Source organism: Gorilla gorilla, chromosome 1 (genome assembly GCF_029281585.2).
Source record: "Gorilla gorilla gorilla isolate KB3781 chromosome 1, NHGRI_mGorGor1-v2.1_pri, whole genome shotgun sequence".
Taxonomy (NCBI): domain Eukaryota; kingdom Metazoa; phylum Chordata; class Mammalia; order Primates; family Hominidae; genus Gorilla; species Gorilla gorilla.
This window is the reverse complement of record NC_073224.2, coordinates 181,711,347-181,729,864: the sequence shown is the minus strand read 5'-3', so window position 1 is coordinate 181,729,864 and position 18,518 is coordinate 181,711,347. Positions and strand designations below refer to the sequence as shown.

General features: G+C 43.5%; 1 protein-coding gene across 6 annotated transcripts in view; it reads right to left on the bottom strand.

Annotated features, from left to right (window-relative positions):
• The window catches only part of DAB1 (DAB adaptor protein 1), a 1,249,170-nt gene extending 1,247,366 nt beyond the window's left edge, over positions 1–1,804 (bottom strand). For all 6 annotated transcript variants that reach the window (XM_055349811.2, XM_063698321.1, XM_063698323.1 and 3 more), the window contains exon 1: positions 1,513–1,804. The gene's annotated coding sequence lies outside the window, so the exon portion shown is untranslated. The remainder of the gene's footprint in view (positions 1–1,512) is intronic.
• Between the last annotated feature and the right edge of the window lie 16,714 nt (positions 1,805–18,518).

The following is an 18,518-nucleotide window of genomic DNA, read 5'->3' as shown; positions in this document are numbered from 1 at the left end:
TCTAAGCTCTGAAGACCTTTTTAATATGGCTGTATTGTAATACTGCAGTGACAAACCCCGCCAGTCATTCCAAAAGCAAAAGGAAACCCCACTCTGCAGCAGAACTTCCCAGCCCTGGAAACAGATTGTCTTCCTTTTGCATCCATTTAATAACCACTGTATTTAACACGATCAGGGGAATTGTACATCCTCGGAAGGCACAGTAAGGAACCTCGGTCTGCAACGACGCGATTCCTCAGACACCAAACTAAAATGCATTCATTGGAACTCAGCCTCCCAAAGCGGAAGCAAAGCCACTGCAAGGCGATTTACAGGCAAGAGCCCCTCTGAAAGAGAGGAGAGGAGGGGGCTTGGAAAGCAAGGGGACACACCTTTTCTGAGCTGTTCGAAACAGGCTGCCTGCAAAGTCCACCCATACTGCGCTGCCAAGGGTTAATTGTCTCAGCAAAAATTGGTACACACACACACACATTCTCTCTCTCCTACTGCACCCCCACAACCTCTGCCACCACCACATATTTGAATCCTTTTAATCTTAAATTCCCAGAAATTCCCTGATCAGCCCTATCTTTTCGGAACAGCTCCCCCCCCACCCCCACCCCACCTGGGTTGGATTCCCACCTCATCATCAGTGAAAGCTCAGAGAGCCAGGCATAATTATTTTCCTACAAGGTTATGCCTAATTGGCCACTAATCTAATTGATTAATCATCTAATTTTTCAAAGCAGCATCAAAGAGCCAAGCTGAGAGGGCAGAAAGAAAGCATGCGTCCGGATGGCGGGAGGGTTAAAATTACAGTCATTGGGTAAGACCCCTGGCCAGTTTGCCTGGTTTCTAGATACGTAAGCGGACAGAAAAGAAATGAAAAGAAAACGCGGACTGAGCGAGGAAATGCGCAAGACCACAGGACTGAACCCCCCGGAAGTCTCGACGCTGCCCAGCCAGCCAGAGTCCAGTCGTCGACGCGGATGAAGTTGTTTCCCCGGGACAGGAAGGGTTAAATGGCTGCGCGTCAACTCGGCCTCGACTGGGGTGTCAGGGAGCAAGAGCCGCTTGTCTCGGGGGATTCCGCTTGGGGGGTTCCCGGGGGTCGCCCTGGCGCTCCGGCCACAACTTGGGCGGCTCTGTGCGGCGGCCCTCGCCTGCGCCTTTGCGCGCCACCCAAAACTTTGCGCACACTGCAGCCGCCGCCTTCCCGCTCTTCGCGGTGAGACGCGCGCCGCCAAGTGCCGCAGGCAGCCCTCCACAGCCGCCGCGGCAGCCGCTGCCTGGCTTCTGGCTCCAGACTTTTCCCCCACTGCCTCCAGTTCCCACTCAGAAGGCTCCCTCGCGGCCGCGAGAGCTCGGCGCCCGACCCACAGTGGGCAGTGTGGGCGCAGTGTTGCAGACCACCACCTCGCCAGGTCCGGGCAGCGCCCACTAGACGGACAGGCGCCCGCGGCCGCCCCTACCCCGGCGCGCCCACCTCGAGCCTCTCACGCCGCGGCGGGCGGGCGCAACATATTCTCCTACCTCCAGCCGCCGAGGACCACACTCTCCGCTCAGCCCTCTCGACTCATCCTCCGGCTGCAGTAGAGGGCGAGCGGGCTCCGCTTTTGTTCCCTGGAGCTGGCAGGTCCGTGTGGGGCCAGGGCGCGCGGGAGACGCCGCGGAGCTGGGTATCCCGGAGAGGGGATGCTCACTCCTAGCGGCTCCGCTGGCAGCAGTAGTGGCGGTAGCAACAGAGGCAGCGGCAGCAACAGCAGCAGCAGCAGTAGAGATAGTGCCGGCTCTCTGCAGGCCACATCTTTCATACCTTATACATCACTACCGCATTCCCCCGAATAGGGGAGCCCCTCAGCATTTCGCCACCTAGCGCGGAATGCTGTTGCCGGAAGAGGTGGCGCGGCCTGACCGACCTGGCCTGAATGTGAGCTCTGAGGGGGAAGGACCTCAGCACCCACTCGCAGACTCCCTTCTCCGCTACGGTCACAGTGAGGTCTACAACTTGCAGCCATTCTGCAGTCTTCAGTTTGCAGTTCTCAGTGTCTGCTCCCCAGGGAAGTATAGACTTCAGGTTAAGCAAAAGTGATTTACTGGGGAGAGCCCTCTCTGTGCTGCCTCTAGGGTCTTGGCCTGCACGTGCTTTTACACAGCCTCCTCCTTCTTGGGGTGTTCACAGGTGCAAGATTTTGCAGCAGCAGACACACACTCTTCTGCAGGTACATAAACCCCTGAGACATGTTATGCACACCCCACAATCAAGTGTGTGGGCACTGAAGCAGGCAGACCAGGGTTTCAGCTGTAGCTGTGTGGTCTTATCAAACGACCAAATGATTGAGCTTCCATTTCTTCATCTACAAAATGGGAACCATATGTCTCATATAATTGTGAGAATCACATGAGACAAGCACAGAGCTTGACACATGGTAAGTGACAGCAAAACATGAGTTTTTCTTCCTTCATCTGATGCAGGTCTGCCCTTCCTGAGGTAATTATATATCAGTAACAATTCACTCATCAATAAATATTTTTGTGTGCTTACTATAAGCCTACCTCTACTTTATGGAGAGGAGCAGAACATTCAAAAGAACACAGACAAGTAATGTTTATTCTCTTGTAACCTGCTCTTTAGTAAGACGGAAAATAAACAAGTAAGTCAGCAAGAAACTATTGGATAGTAATAATCGCTATTGACCAAAATTTAAGTAGATGGCGACATGTGATAGAAAATGACTAGGGTAGGACATCAGGCTGGGCATTTGGGAAAGAGGCCTCCAAGCACATGACCACTAATCTGAGATCTGTATGATAAGGAACCAGTCATTAGAAATAGAGGGAACAAGAGCCAAGGCCCTGAAGAAGGAACAGGTTGAATGTGTTTCAATAGCAGAAGGAAGGAAGTGTGGCTAGAATGTAGCAAGAGTGATGAGTTGATGACACGAGATGAGGTGGAGAGGTTGAAGAGGGAGGCTGGTCTTATGGGTAAAGATCAGTAAGGGAAATTGACTTGATGCTAAGTTTGGAGTTTTGGGGGTTAGAGATGTAACTGTTACAGGATTGGAAAGAGTGTGATTTTTATTTGTAAAAGCTCACTCCAGCTGCTGTGCAGAGAATGTACTGAAGGGGGCGTGGGTGGAAGGAGAGGATCCAATCAGAGTGTCCCACAGTGCTGAATAAAAGTCCCTTTCAAGTCCCTGACCTCCACAACCACAGCAACTTCCCCTCTGCCTGTAGTTCCGCTAGGAAAAAAAGGCCACTGGACAGCTACCCTGGGAGTCTGGGTATGAGTTTCTCCTACCACTCTCTGAGTATCCTTTTCCTTAACTGGAAAATATAAATAATAATCTATATATTCTCATAAAATTATTGTGAGGATGAAATGTGACAAGGAAGGCACCTAAGGTGCTAAATGACCATTAATTTCATGTTCAACATTTCCCTACTTTCAGGTCTTCAAGGAGCCTCTGGAGTGCTCCTATAACCCTTCTGTCCTGTCGAGGACCAGGCAGGGGTTGCCTGTTTGTTCAGTCCATGAAGAGCTTCTCTCAGCATCTGGGATGCTTGCATTAGTAATGCCAGCCCCTGAACCCATCTGTCTTTTTCTCAAGCAGGAAACATTTCGAGCAGGAAAGATTTTCATTTTGTTTAGGTCTTTTCGATTTTTTCCTGTCTGCCACCTTCATCTAGTTAGAAGCATGCAGGACATCATCATATAAAGCACTCAAGATATAAAAATAGAAAGGAAAACAGAGCTGTTTGGGGATGTGTAGAGCCAGAGATGGCAAGAAAGGGAAACAGACAGTCCTTTCTGTCTTAGCAACAGGAGGAAAGGTTTTCAGCTGAGACACGTGATAATTTCTGATATCAGTATAGCGTAACAGATTCCAGAGGCCTCCAGGATCCTGCTCCCCACTGCTACCACAGAAACTCAATGAGATAAAACAGGCATGATTTGATATTGTCCCCCTTTGACAGATGAGAAAGCTAAACCCCAGACAGGTGAAGTAGCAGAGCTGGAACTTGGATCCAGGTGCTCTTGACTTTCTCCTTCTCTAAGCCCAGGTGCTTCAAATGACCCCAACCCTAATGGTGTTGCCTAATTCCCAGGGCCCCGAAGCACTTATCCAATTGAGACCCAGAACTGTAGATCGCCAAGACAGTCAACTCATTCCCTTGTGCCAAACTCAACGTACTGCACTTCTCTCCATCTTTTCCGAGCTAGTTTCTCCAACTCCAAAACTAGTATATTGAAGTCCAGATAGGGATCTTAAATGTTAAGTGGTCATAGAAACTTACTCACTACTGCTGGGTTGGAAATCAGGGAGAGAACAGATGCTAGTGGATGTACCTTTGGGTTGCTGCATGGGAATGAGAGAGAATGTGAGATCTGACTTTGAATCTCTCCTGTCATTTATTGTGTTTTCTAAGCAAGTTATGAACCTCTCAAAGTTTTAATTACCTTATCTAAAAAATTGAATCACTATCTGCCCCAGGAGCTGTGAAGACTAAAGGAAATGCTGTAAGGATTTGCTCATTTATCTATCTATGTTCTTAAATATTGGTATCATTTTCTTCTTTCCTGCCAACCCCACCACCACTGGCAACTGGTTAACAACTGACTCTGATTGTTGTTAACAAGCCTGATTAACAATAAAGCCCTGAGTCATGGCATTTGCCAATTTCCTGAGTGTAAATATCCTCACCTTGGCTGATTTCAAGTTACCAAAAAAGTGTGTCACTGAATGTGGAATTAAGAAGAGGTGTGCACGGTCAGTTATTGTGAGCCTGTACTACCAGCTGGACCCATCACATCACCACTGATAAAAATCAGCCTCAAATAGTTGGGCTGCCCTTGACAGTTTAGAAAGCACTTTACGTTATTTCCTGTGATATTCACAAGAATCCTTGAAGGGAAATGATCATCCCTATTTCCCCAACTGACAGATGGTAAAACTGAGAACCAGAGAGATTGAGTGACTTGCTCAAAGACCAACAGCTAACTAGTAAGAGTTAAGATTCAATCCTGAGACTTCTGGCTCCAAATCTAGGGATCCTTCTACGCTCTGTACCATATATTACCTGGGTGATCACTGCACAAGCTCTGCAGATGTCTTTCTCTTTCAGAGCCATGATACTAGGACCTGAGCTGTTTTTCAATTGGACGGGCAGGAATAGTCATCCCAGCCCTTCGCAGATACCCTGAGAAGCAAATGAGATAATGCAGATGAAAATAATTTGTAAAGCACCCTACAAGGATGAAAGTATGAATATTATAGTTAGTGGCTGGAGAAAAAATATGGAAACAACAAATCCCAAGCCCTAGAGTAACTTATAAACCACAGAGGAGGCAGGACCACCCTGCACACATTCACCACATTCACTTCAGATCCACACTCAAGGGGAAACATGCAATAAGATATTGACTCAGATCCTTTTTAAACGTATACTAGTATAAAGACAATGGGAATGTGAAGGATAAAATGTAATTTTAATTACAGGCATAGCCAGAGTTGTTCAGAAACCTTGCTGCTTTTCTCTCTTGCTGTTTGTAGAAATACAGTCATTTCCTACTCCAGTGCTGCCCCCTACCCCACCCACCTCCTTTGAGAGAGGTCGAGATCACCAGCTTAAGGCAAAGGGAATTTATTAAGGCAAAGACAGAGGCGTTTGTCACTTGGCAGTCCAGAGTGAAGCCAGCTCTTTTCTATCGATGATGTCATCACGTCTGTGAACTCTCTTGCTTGCTTGTTCATTCTCTCTCTCTCTCCTTCTATACCCCCATTTCAGAAAGCTTTCTTCCTGTAGGAAGGAGGAAGGGTCATGGCCACCAAGAGCTCTAGGCTTCTATTATCTCAGGAAAGAAACATTATCTCTCCCAGTCTCAAACATAAGGAAAAAATAAAATAAAATGTTCAGCTTGTCCTGGATTAAGTCATGTGCCTAATCTCTACTAGAGGGACTATGATTGACCAAGTCTGACACAGAATGAATCTTGTGGCCAAACTTCATGGACTGGAGGAGAGGTGGTCCCCCAACGGCAAGAAAGTCCTTTTGCCAGATAAAAGGAAGGAGTACTGGGGAGACAAAATTAACAGGCATCTAATGGGGTGACAGACTCAAAACTCAACTACTGCTTGTTAAATGCCTCTTCCACTTTCATTTAATTTTCACAATAAGCCTGTGAGGTAAGAATTACTATGTCTGTTTTGTAAATAGGGAAACTGAGACCTGAAGAAATCAAACTAATGTGCCTAAGCTCCCCTGTTCCAAGGTATCAAAGTCAGGATTCGATTCTGACACTTCTTGGCCCCAGTGCCTGCGCTCTTTCCATTGCATTTTCTGCAGCGCCTGTGGCCATGGAGTTCAGCTGTGGGGTCTATGAAATGAGGGTATCGCTTCAGGCTCATCCCTTCTGAGAGGGGGAGAGGGGACCAAGAGCCATGTGCTACCTCTCTCACAAGGCGTGTTTTCTCCCTCTCCAGTGCAAGTTTAAGAGAACGCTCTTCACTATCATTGGCATTGTTGCCAGAGTCTATGGGTGCACAGTTGCCAGGGTGATTAGAGTGATTGCAGTGAAGATGGATCCTTCAGAAAAGGCGCCATGGCAGCTCTGTGAGTACCGAAGCCGGTGTGTGCCTACCCTTGCAACTACGAGCTTCTGTCTCCAGTCTTGTGTGCCATCTACCCATTTTCCAAGGGCCAGCAGCCAGCCAGCGCAATGCCTTTATAGGCTTCTGGCAGAACTAAGAAAAGAAGGAGAAGAGATACAGAGGGATGAAAGGTGGAAAAGAAATGGTGGGTGCTTTAGAGAATTAGCAGATGTTAAATTGTGGAGATTTATTCAGAAATGTGTTTAGATGATCATCAGAAGCACCCGTACAATGCTGCAATTTATGATATACCTACTGTGTGCATTAGCTCATTGAATCCTCCCCAAGGTTCTCACAATGTTATTTTAGCACCATGTTTATACTGTCTGTCTATCAATCCCCACTAGTCTGTGAGATCCTTGCAGTCATGGGCTTTTTATTGTTCATCTCCATAGCCCCAAAAGTCTATAGACTGGCTGGCACTAATATAGGCTTGGAAAACATTTGACAAATGAACGAACATGACGTATAAGCGCATGATCAAGAACCCATACAGGATTTCTGATTCCAAGTCCACAAATTGATCTCCCCCACCTTTCTGAACTCCTATAAAAATTGTGGTCGGGCAATCAATTTGACACTCATATGCTGACTTGCGCCATCTCTTGAGTTGTTGTATTGAACTATAATTTGAAATTTTTATTGTTATTAAACATTTCACAAGGGGATTTGTGTCTTGTTTTCACAACTAGCCTGTGAGCTCATTCATTCATGCAATAAGCATTCACTGAATTATGCATTGGGCATTGTTACATGGGTTGTTCCATTTAACCCTTCCTTCTTCTCCATGAGTATAATTATCCAGAGCCTACTATGTGTCACAGGCACTATGTTCAGTGTGTGATATCATCTGTCCTGACAATTCAAAATCTCCAACCAAGTTGCAAACTCAAATGCCTTTAAAGGCCACATTAGTAAGCTCAGGGAGTGACTCAGTTGACAGCTAGGAGAGAGTGAGTGTATTTGGATAGGGCTTCTACAGATGACCTTGCAGCTTGTGCATCATACAAAGGTCCCCAGATGAAGACATGAGGTTGGCCTAAAATCCAGCCTGCTCTCCAAACCATGCATCAGGGTGTGGGGCTATGACTGCATGCAGGTGTTAACACCTTTTTTTTTCTTTCCCTGAAAAGCACTTTAGCTTGCTAAGCCCTGCACCTGAGGCTGCAATTGGTCAAAAGGGCTACTCTCCTAATTTGCATGAGGGCACAGCATGTGCTAAGGGAGGACCTATCATTTATGGTGTGTGTTGCAGATAGGAAGGAAATAAACCTTAGGTTGCACCTCCCCACTAAGGTCATTAATATTTAATTAAACAGATTGCTGCACAAATAAAATACTTCTATAAAACATATTCCACTTAGAGTAACCCCTAGTTTCTAGCTGATTCTTTATAAACAACTCTACAAAACAGACATTAGCCATCTAATTTTACAGCTGGGGGAGCTAAACCTCAGAGAATTGAAGTGACCCCTGTGAGGTTATGGTTTATGATGTAAGGCCCCAAAAGGTTACATGCATCTGGAGCTAGGAATGTAATTCAGCTTCTATCGAGTGACAGGACCTGGGCCCCTTACACTTGATCTTGATCTTCTTGCAGGATTCCAGGCTTTGAGTGTGATGTTTAGTTGGTGCCAGGGAAGATGAAGACTTGCTTATTTGGATTTTAAATTTGTACTGTTACTGTGGTGGGGAGGGAAGGTTCACCCCCAACACATTCCTCGTACACATGCACACATATGCATTCAAGGATAATTTGGGGTTCCCCAGGACAGGCACTCATCAGCTCTCCTGTCCCAGCATTGTTACGGCGGGTGTCTTCGCACACCAGGAGGAGTCTGAGAACCCCGCGAAGGAGCAGCTGTGTCTGTCAGCCTCACAGGCAGTGAGGAGTTGCTGCAGACAACAGACACGCCGGGGGCACCAAGGACCCATTCTGTTTACTCTGCCTCCCTACTGCTCAGTTGTTCGGTCCAATCTGTTTCAGGACTTCAGTCAGTGAAAAGAGTGAAAAAGAAAATCCTTTTAAACCGACAGCCTGAGATATTTTGCAGGTCTAGCTAGGAGCTTCCTGGAAAAATGAACCAAATGTGGCTTTGAATGGCACAGACGAAATGAGGGTTCTAATTCCAGCTCTGCTGTAAATCACTGTGTGGCCTTGGACTGGGCAGTTACCCTGTCTGGACTCATTTTTCATAAACACCAGGCACAGACGAGGTGGTGTCTGGGGTTCCTGGCAATTCTGTGGGCTATGGCTTGATAACTCTCTGCAAAACTGGACACAGAGATAACAGCAAATATTGGAGCAGAGACTGTCCGCTGGAGAAAGACGAAGGTTTGGCAGTTAGGTAAGGAACCCAGACCTCAAACACATTCAACACTGACATCATTAATTGAATTTCCTGTTTGATACCTTTACAGGGCCAGGGATGTTTTCAATTAACGTGGGTTAGTAGGTGTTGAAGGAGGTCTATAGCAATGATGATGCCACTGGGGATCTGGCCATCTAGGCAAAGAAGCAGCACTGTGCTGCACTAACAGGAATAAGGACTTCAAAATCAAAGTGCTCTGAGTTCAATTCCTGCCTCTGCCCTTAACACTCAGTAGATAATTATTTAATGAATAAGCTCACTGTGTGTCTTTGGGCAAATTGCTTAACTTTCCTGAGCTGTGGTTTCCTCTATTCTTAAGTGAAATAATAATAATGCTGGTTTTACAGGATTAAAATTTTACAGGATTGTAAAATTAAATAAGGTGATATAAGTGACCCATAGTAGGCACTCAAAATTATTAGCTTTCTTTCTATCTTCCCTTTTCTTGTAGGGATATGCTATAAAACTGCAAAAAGCTTAAACAAACTGGAACAGAGACATAGGATCCAGAGATGGAGCAGTGTGCACATGCCCAAAGGTGATTTAGTGGGTCAGGGAGATAGGACAGGATTTCATGAGAAGTTCCTTACTCAGAATTCTCCAAGAGATGCTTGGAAGTTTGGGACATTCTGCCTGTACTTCTGCCTTCCTTCCCTATGCTCAGGCCTGTTGGTATCTTACCCATTGTTCAGGGCTCAGTTCAGAGACTACTTTCTCTTGGAAGATTCCCGTGATGCCTGAGCTACATGTAATCTTTTCTTCTCTGGACTTCCTCCAGTGCTTCAAGTGTGCATCCATTCCTTTGGACTTTGTGCTATAGCCATTTGCCTCCAAATCTAACATCCCCTATAGGCCATAAGTTCCTGTCGGTTAGAGACCAAGGGGGTCTCACTTATCTTTGTACGGATACATCCAAAAGATGTAGGGCCTGGCACAGAGAATAGCCCAGTCGATGTGTGTGAAATAAACTGACCAGGCTTCCTAAGAGGAAATTAGAGAGGGGATGGGAGGAGATCCATGATTTTGACAGACTCTTCCAAACCCAATTAAAGAGTCCTAATTCTTTGTTCAAACCATGAAAAGCAGGCAAGATACAGCTTTATCCACAAAGAATGGTCTGGTTAGGAGCTGGGCTGGCCTAATTGAAATAATAAAGTAATGATGATAGATAACACTTACATAGGTCTTACTAAGGACCAAGCATTGCTTTAAGTGCCTTATACATATTAAACCATTTAACCTTCACAATAACCCTATGAGGCTAAGACTATTACTAAACCTATTTATGGCTGAAAAGTTTGAGGCTCAAAGACTACAATAATATACCTGAGAACCCTCAGCTGGTAAGTAGGAGAGCTGGGATATAAACCCAGGAAGTCTTACTCCAAAATCCACATGGCATTCCCTAAATACAGAAGGAAAATTCCCTGTGACTCAGAAAACTATGAGATTATGTTCCCTGGGAACTCAGGCAAGTCACTAATCATTGTTAGGCTCGTATTTCCCCCCATCAGAAGGTGGTTTCAGAGCCGCCCTTCTCACCTTCGCAAAGCCCTTTACACAACGTCATACATCAGCTTAAGGCACCAGTTTAGGGAAAGAATAGGAAGGAGACTAAACTGGCCAGCATAGAGGGGAATCTGGGCCCCTTTCCTGTTTCTTGAAGGTGATCTTGTCTGCCTTCCATGCACAGAGAGGCCTCGGCTGGGCCCTCCCACCACTATCACCTCTTCTCCCAGCCATAGGCTAATAATGAAGCAACATACACATGGGGCCGTATGCCCATCCCTCTCCTCAATATCATCCTTATTGCCTAATCATTAGCCTAAAGTAATGCGCCTGTTGTGGGCTAGCCACTGTTGACCTCCCCAACTCCAAGTCTGGCCACTCTCCAGCCGGCACACTCAGTCCAGCCAAACCAAACCCCTGCCATTCCTCAAAAGTGCTTTTTTAAAATTTTTCTAATGCCTTGTGTTATACATAGGTGCACACTGTTTTTCTAATCACTATGTGTTGTCCCTCACCTGAATCTACCCCTCTGACTTCCGCTCATCTTTCAAAAATTAGCTCAGGCATCATCTTCTTTAAGATTTCCATGGGACTCAACCTCTGCCATGCTCTACCTCATACCCTCATCTGTGTTTGTTTATTTGTGATGACACAGTATTGTCATTATTCCTTTGCTTCCCTGGCTTCCCGAGAGTCCATAAAACCCTGATGGCAGAGACTGTTTCTTTTATTTCTATTCTCCAAACTGGGAGTAGAGGTGCTCAATAAATATTGCTACATAAATAATAATTTATGTGCAATAATTTGTCACATAATTGCAATGTATACAGCACTTCATATTTTTCTCGGGCTTATCAAGAATATAAGGTAGATATTTGTGGGTATTTGTATCCTATAACAGAAACAAAGTTTGGCCATATCCCCGAGTTAAAAAATTAAACTGTAGGTGCTGAAGCTCAAGTCCTATGTCTTTAAACTGCATTCAGTGAACCCCAAATAAATAGCATTTTTCCCTGCCTAGGTTTTGGAAAAAATAAAAAATAAATAACAGTAAAGAGAGAGACCAAAGTGTCAACTATATTACTGCTAGAGGCCAAGTTGGAGGACATGGCCTTAGGTCCCTTAGCCAAGTGACTTGCAAATACCTAACTCTAGAACTGGACAGACAAGCCCACCAGTCCAAGGCATTCCTGAATTGCCTTACCTGATACCTGCCAAGGTAAGACCTAAGGAATGAGTAAGCAGAGAGGAACAAATGCTCTCTGCAGATAGACCTCTCCCAAGAGAGAAGGAAAATGGATCTGAGTGAGCGTGCCTAGTTATTGTTTCCAAATTCACCAACCAGAAAAAGTACTTTAATTCCCCCTGAGAAGGGGTGGAGAAAGGCCAGATTCATGCAAAAAGAAAATCCCTTCTCACAGAAAGCCAGAGTGAGAAAAAATGATTGCATAACTCTAATAATAACCCAAAAGACAAGCTTTGAGATCAATTTGTTTTTTTGTTTTTGTTTTTTTGTTTTTGTTTTTGTTTTAGTAGAGAGAGGGTCTCCCAATGTTGCCCAGGCTGGTTTTGAACTCCTGGGCTCAAGCAATCCTCCTGTCTTGGCCTCCCAGAGTGCTGGGATTACATGCATGAGCCACCATGCCCAGCCTTTCAGACCAACTTGAAGAAACGTTCCATTCCTCAGATACCCCCAGGTAGAATTTACCAAACCTGTTCATGGATTTTTAATTTTTGCAAAAATAGTGAGTTGTTTGCAATCTCTATAAAACATCCAAGCAACGGTGTCTGAAAGACGATTGAGTCTATATTTCCGTAGTGCAGAGGTTAGGTCTGGGCTCGATCTGTCATTGTAGGAGACATCAATCTATAAAGGTAACTAAAAAGAGGAGAGTAATGAGACTCCCCAGATAGAATAGATAAAGTGAGATAGAAATAGACTAAAATGCAGTCCCCTAGAACACTATCAGTTAAGGGACAGAAAAAGAGGAGGAGCCTATAGAGGGCACTAAGGAGTGGCCAGAGATGTCAGAGGAAAGACCTGAGAAGAACTGGCTGTGCAAGCCCAAGGAAAGGGAGGTCACAGTTGAGGGAGGGACCATCAGTGCCCTGTGTTCCTGAAGGATCAAGCCTGATCCTCCCTCCTCCAACAAAAGACCTCAGTTGGTCAAGAGATCGAGACCATCCTGGACAACATGGTGAAACCCCATCTCTACTAAAAATACAAAAATTAGCTGAATGTGGTGGTATGCACCTGTAGTCCCAGCTACTGGGGAGGCCGAGGCAGGAGAATCACTTGAACTCGGGAGGCAGAGGTTGCAGTGAGCTGAGATTGAACCACTACACTCCAGCCTGGTGACAGGGCGAGACTGCATCTAAAAAAACAAAAAAAACAAAAACCTCAGTTTCCTCATCTCAGTTTCCTCAACTGCAAACTGAGTATAATAAATAACATCTTCCTAAAGCAGTCATTAGGACTGGACTGTTAATGAGTATTTGATTTTCTCATTTTTGGCACATGTTAGGCACAATTATTCATCCCAATTAACATAGGCAGGACCTCTGATTTGCTTAATCCAATAAAATATAGACAGAAGTAATGTGTAGCATTTCCAGGTAGAAGCTTTGGGAGTTAGTGTGTGCTTTACCATTTTCTCTTCCCTCTCTGTCACGACAATCTCAATGTTCCTAAGTAGCTTCCTTGTCACTCTGAGTCCAAGAGTGAAAACAAAGATAACACTGAGTAGAGTCAGCAGCCAACCTATGATGAATATGTAACATGAGCAAGAAATAAACCTTTGTTGTTTCAAGCCACCTAGATTTCTGGAATGCTTGTTATTGAATAATAATGTAACCTATTCTTACTGATACAATACCTTGTAAAATTACTGCAAGAATTACATGCAAAAATATGTAATATGGCATAGAGAACAAGATAATATGGAAAACAGAGGCCAATTAATAAATAATGATTCCTTTTACTTTTTGGGAGCTGTAAAAAGTCCTGCTGTTTGGATAAGAAATATTTGGAGTTGTTTATAGGATGCAGAAATTGTTTTAATAGTAATTGATGATAGCCGACATTTATTGAATCATTACTACAAGCCAGATTCTGTATATAGAAAAATTCCTTGCTCTTGCTAGCTTATTTCCCTGTCATTTATTTTTTCTCTCCCTGAATCACTTCCAGTGATCCTTTTCAACCAACTAGATAATGTCCTCTTCATCTCAGGGCAAAAAGGGGCTCTGGAAATCACGTAGCTCAATGTCTGCCCAATGTCAGAGCTTCCTTCACAATCTCCCTGGTATGTAGACATCCAAATTTTGCTGAATCAATCTCTATGGCATGTTGCTTGCTACCTCATAAGGCAGTTGCTAGACCATAAGTTCTGAAATGTTAGGGCCCATATTTGTTGTGTTCACTTTGGAATTTCCTGTGGCCAGCATAGTACCTGGCAACATAGTGGAATGTCAATAAGTATATCTTAAAAGAATGACTGACCATACAAACCAACATTTATTTAGCTCTAATTTTTATTTTCCTTGTCTGTAAAATGGTGGTAACAATACTAACCTCAGAAGACTTGGTAATGCATGTACCTGATATATTGCAGAAGCTCTATTAGTGTTATTTTCTATCCCTTATCTCATTTCTTATTCTGAAACAAAGCACAACATAAATGAATGTTGGAATACAAATTGAGCCATTCACTGGTCTTCCAACTAATATTTCATAGCCAAATTTCTGCGTAATTCCTGGAACAAAAGCATGATATGTATAGTGTGCACTTATAATCATGTACTTGCAGATTTTGGAAGGCAGTATAGTTCAACGATGAGAAACTCAAGCTCTACAATCTGACAAAATTGGATGAAAATGTACTCCTTGTGGATTGCTTGACCTTACAAGTTTCCTATACTTACCAGTAGCCATCAAACCTTTTTATCTTTAAATGAGGATACCTCATAGGGTTGTTGCAAGGTCCAAAGAAAATAAAATGACATAAAGTGCTCAGCACAGACTCTGCAACATAGCAAACATTTATTAAATATGCGATATTGGTGTTATTCATGTAGGATGTTAAGAGACCTTAGAGACCATCTGTTCTTAGAGACCCCCAATAAATTCACAAGAGCTAGATAATTAGATCCTGTCTGTAATGTGTTGGCTTTCACTACCTCTCACTTCCATAAATAGATATAGCCATCTTTGACGATTCTGATGTATTAGTTAGGGTAATAGTGGCTGCTGTAACAAAGACATCTAAAGTGTATATGGCTCATATATACTCATATAAGTTATTTCTCATTCAAGTTCAGACTTGGTTTTCCCAATTGGTTGCTGGCTTTCCTCCAAGTGATGATTTAGGGGCATAAGTTATTTGTGTCTTCAACACATGACTTCCAAGGACATCAAGCTTGCCTACATCAAACTATTAGGAAAGAAATGAGGAAGTGGTGAAGCCATGTCTGTTTTTTCATGCCACTGAAGTGACACACATCTCTTCTGTTCACACTTTTTTGGGTGAGAACTAATCACGTGGCACCATCTAAATGTAGGGGGTGCTGGGAAATATAATAGCTATTTGGCTTGGCAGCTATTTCCCAGTGGCCACTCTATTCTAATTCTATTAAAGGAGAAGTATGAGTTTTGATGGTCAGTTAGCTGTATCTCTCATAACTGATAAGCCTATTGTCATCTATATTTTCTTTGCTATGATTTGCACGGTCCTAGAAGAAAGGTTTTAATTTAAACATAAGCATCCCTAAAGCAGTATATTACCATGTGGCATAACTCATAACAATTTCAAATGAATATCACAATGGAGGCAAGAAGTAGAGGTAGAATGTGTTGGGAAAGGGAAGGAGGAAGTGATAGAAGAAACAAGAGAAAGTTAGAATTGAGTAGAGCTAGGAGAGGGCACTTTACACACAATATTTATAATCTTCAAAAGAATCCTTTAGGAAGAATGTACTTCCCATTCAATAAACAAGGAAACTGAGGCTCAGAGAGGTGGCACGGCTTGCCCAAGGTCACACAATGTGAAACTGCAGACCACAGATTCAATCCCAGATTGGTCTAAAGGCAAATCAAACATTCTCTTTCTCTCTCCTTATTTCTCTCTCTCAAGGCAAACTTAAGAGGAGTCTCTTAGTGTAACTCTTTCAGTCTTCCTCATGGCCTGCTCTGTTCTCCAGTTGGCCAAACTTTGACCAGTTCCCTTTCTTCTAGAAGGAGTAAGCTTGCAATTGGTTTTAATTCCCACTTCCATTGACATTGCACTGTAGTCTCATCCATAAGTAGAATTACAAGGATAATCTAATGCCCACCCACTTTTATTAACTCCTCTAATCAAACCAGCAATTTTTTTTCATATTACATGAAAGGATATTAATAAATTCTGTTTATGGCAAAATCTGTGAATTTTCTACTTTAAATAACCTAATATTTCCCTACATCTCAGTCAAATCCTATCTATATCTTGACAGCAATGTCCATACTACCTTGAATGGGAGAAAAAAGGATAGGATCAGAATTTTTGGGAGCAAAATATGAATTTCCACATTGCATTTGACTTTACCATTTCAACACAGATTGTGATCCTACTGTTGAAGGATAATAAAAAAAATTAGCTTCATTTGCTGTAGGTGATTTCCTCATAAATGACTCATATTTGTCTAGTAAATTTTGCCCAGCCCTCTCATCCAGGAGGTACTCATCAGCCACAGAGAGCCAAATACTAAGTTTGACACTGGTGGATGCTTATTTTTGATCACTTCAATTTATAGGAATTTTTCTGTGTCTCTATACACACACACACACACACACACACACACACCACCACCACCACCACCACCACCACCACAGAGAAGAGAATCCAGTACAATTCACAGGGAGAATTAATTAGTGCATATCAAATGTGAGCTTGACAGGGCTATGATTTAAATACAAAGATGCCTGAAGAATTATGAGTCAATATTTGAGCTCCATGCTAGTCTGATGCTATTGTATCCACCTGAACAAATACGGCCTAGCATCCTACCTTCTTTGCAGCTGTTTGAGTCTCTCCCTACAGGGTGGTAGGTCTGAAGGGGCCTTTTCAGTGGGGGAAGAGGGTAGGGAAGGATTCTACACAGGGCTCAGCAAGCTGGAAGACAGCTGGAGGGAACAAGCTTCTCTCCTTCACGCTTCTCTCTGCTGCCAGGAAACAGCAGTTCCACGAGTAGAACAGAAGCATGCAGTCAGCTGGATGTCCACATGGAGACTTTTACTGAGGATCTGACACATTAACTGTGGGACATCTGGTAAGTCCCTTTCTCCCTGCTGAGCCTCACTTTTCTCATTCATAAAGTAAAGATAGTATTCCTGCCCTCATAAAGTTGCAAGCATTTTTAAACGTTTACATGTTTAGGGCAATCCTTTATCCCAGGCTCTGATCTAACATTTGCATGCAGTTTCTCACCCAATCCTCCTAAGAATCCTATGAATCCATGGATACAAAAGGGAACCAAGTAGCAGAGAATCGGAGGATTTTTCCCAAACACACTAGAATAGTAAATGATTATATGAATGATGACAAAAAACAATAATGTAATTAATAAATTGGCCAAGAGCTTGAATAGGTATCCTCCAAAGAAGATATACAAATGTCTAACAAGCTGTAGTCCGTACTCTTACTGTAATCCATCTTGGTGGTTCTCTTTTGGCTTTAGATGGAAGATGTTCAGTTTAAAATAATTCAAGTAGGCTGGGCGCAGTGGCTCATGCCTCTAATCCCAGCACTTTGGGAGGCTGAGGCAGGTGGATCACCTGAAGTCAGGAGTTCGAGAACAGCCTGACCAATATGGTGAAACTCTGTCTCTACTAAAAATACAAAAATTGGCCTGGCATCATGGCATACACCTGTGGTCCCAGCTACTGGGGAGGGTAGGACAGGAGAATTGCTTGAAACCAGGAGGTGGAGGTTGCAGTGAGCTGAGATCACGCCACTGCACTCCAGCCTGGGCGACAGAGCTAGACTCCATCTCAGAAAAATAAATAAAATAAAATAAAAAATAATATAAGCAGAAAAAAATTTATTTGCTCTGGCAACTAAAATCTTGAAGGAGTATCCAGCATTTGTTCTGGCTGGAGACAGAGATGCTCAAAAAGTGTCATCAGGGTTCTTTCTTTCTCTGCTCTTCTACTCTTTGCAGGTTCATCACATTCTCCCCTACTTCCATTGGGTCAGCACAAACAGTCACAGGCGCCTCCAGTTTATATCATTCTTATAGTTCACGACCAATGGAAGACAGCATCTTTCAAAAAAGTTCCTTTGAAAAAGTTCCAAGAAGGCTTTACTTGGCCTACCTTGGGCCTAGCTTATCTCCTACTGTGATAGAGGAGTCAGAACTAGGACTGAAAAGGCGTGGTGTGAGGTCATCCTTTGCTAAATCTCCTGGGATGGGGAAGAATGGTTCCCCAGAGAAATGAATGCTGAGCGAACATCAGTATATGTCAATCTCATAAGGATTAGATAAGTATATAACAAGAACCTTATACACAATACCTTCTATTTTTTTAACCCAACGATGAAATCATTCCTAAAACCCTCTTCGAAAAGTTCTTGCTTCCATGCATTAATATCTATTTAGATCATTGGATTTGGAATCTCATCTGTTCCAAGAAACCTTGCATCCCCTTCTCTATGTTTATATCACCTCAAAACTCCCTATTGCAGTCCTTGTCATTCCTGGCTTGTATGAGAGTTGTTTATGGCCATATCTGTCTATCCAATTACTCACACTTAACTAGATTCTGAGCCAGGCGGGGACTCAATCTCATTGTTGCAGAGGAGAGTTGCGTGCTTGGGCTTTGTGATCAGAGATCTGGACTTGAATTCTAATTCTGCCACTTATGAGCTATATGATCTACTGAAGTTACTTATTCACTCTAAACTTAAGTTTCCTCACCTATAAAATTGGTGATAATATATATCTTTAATTTAAAAAATTATTCTTTTAC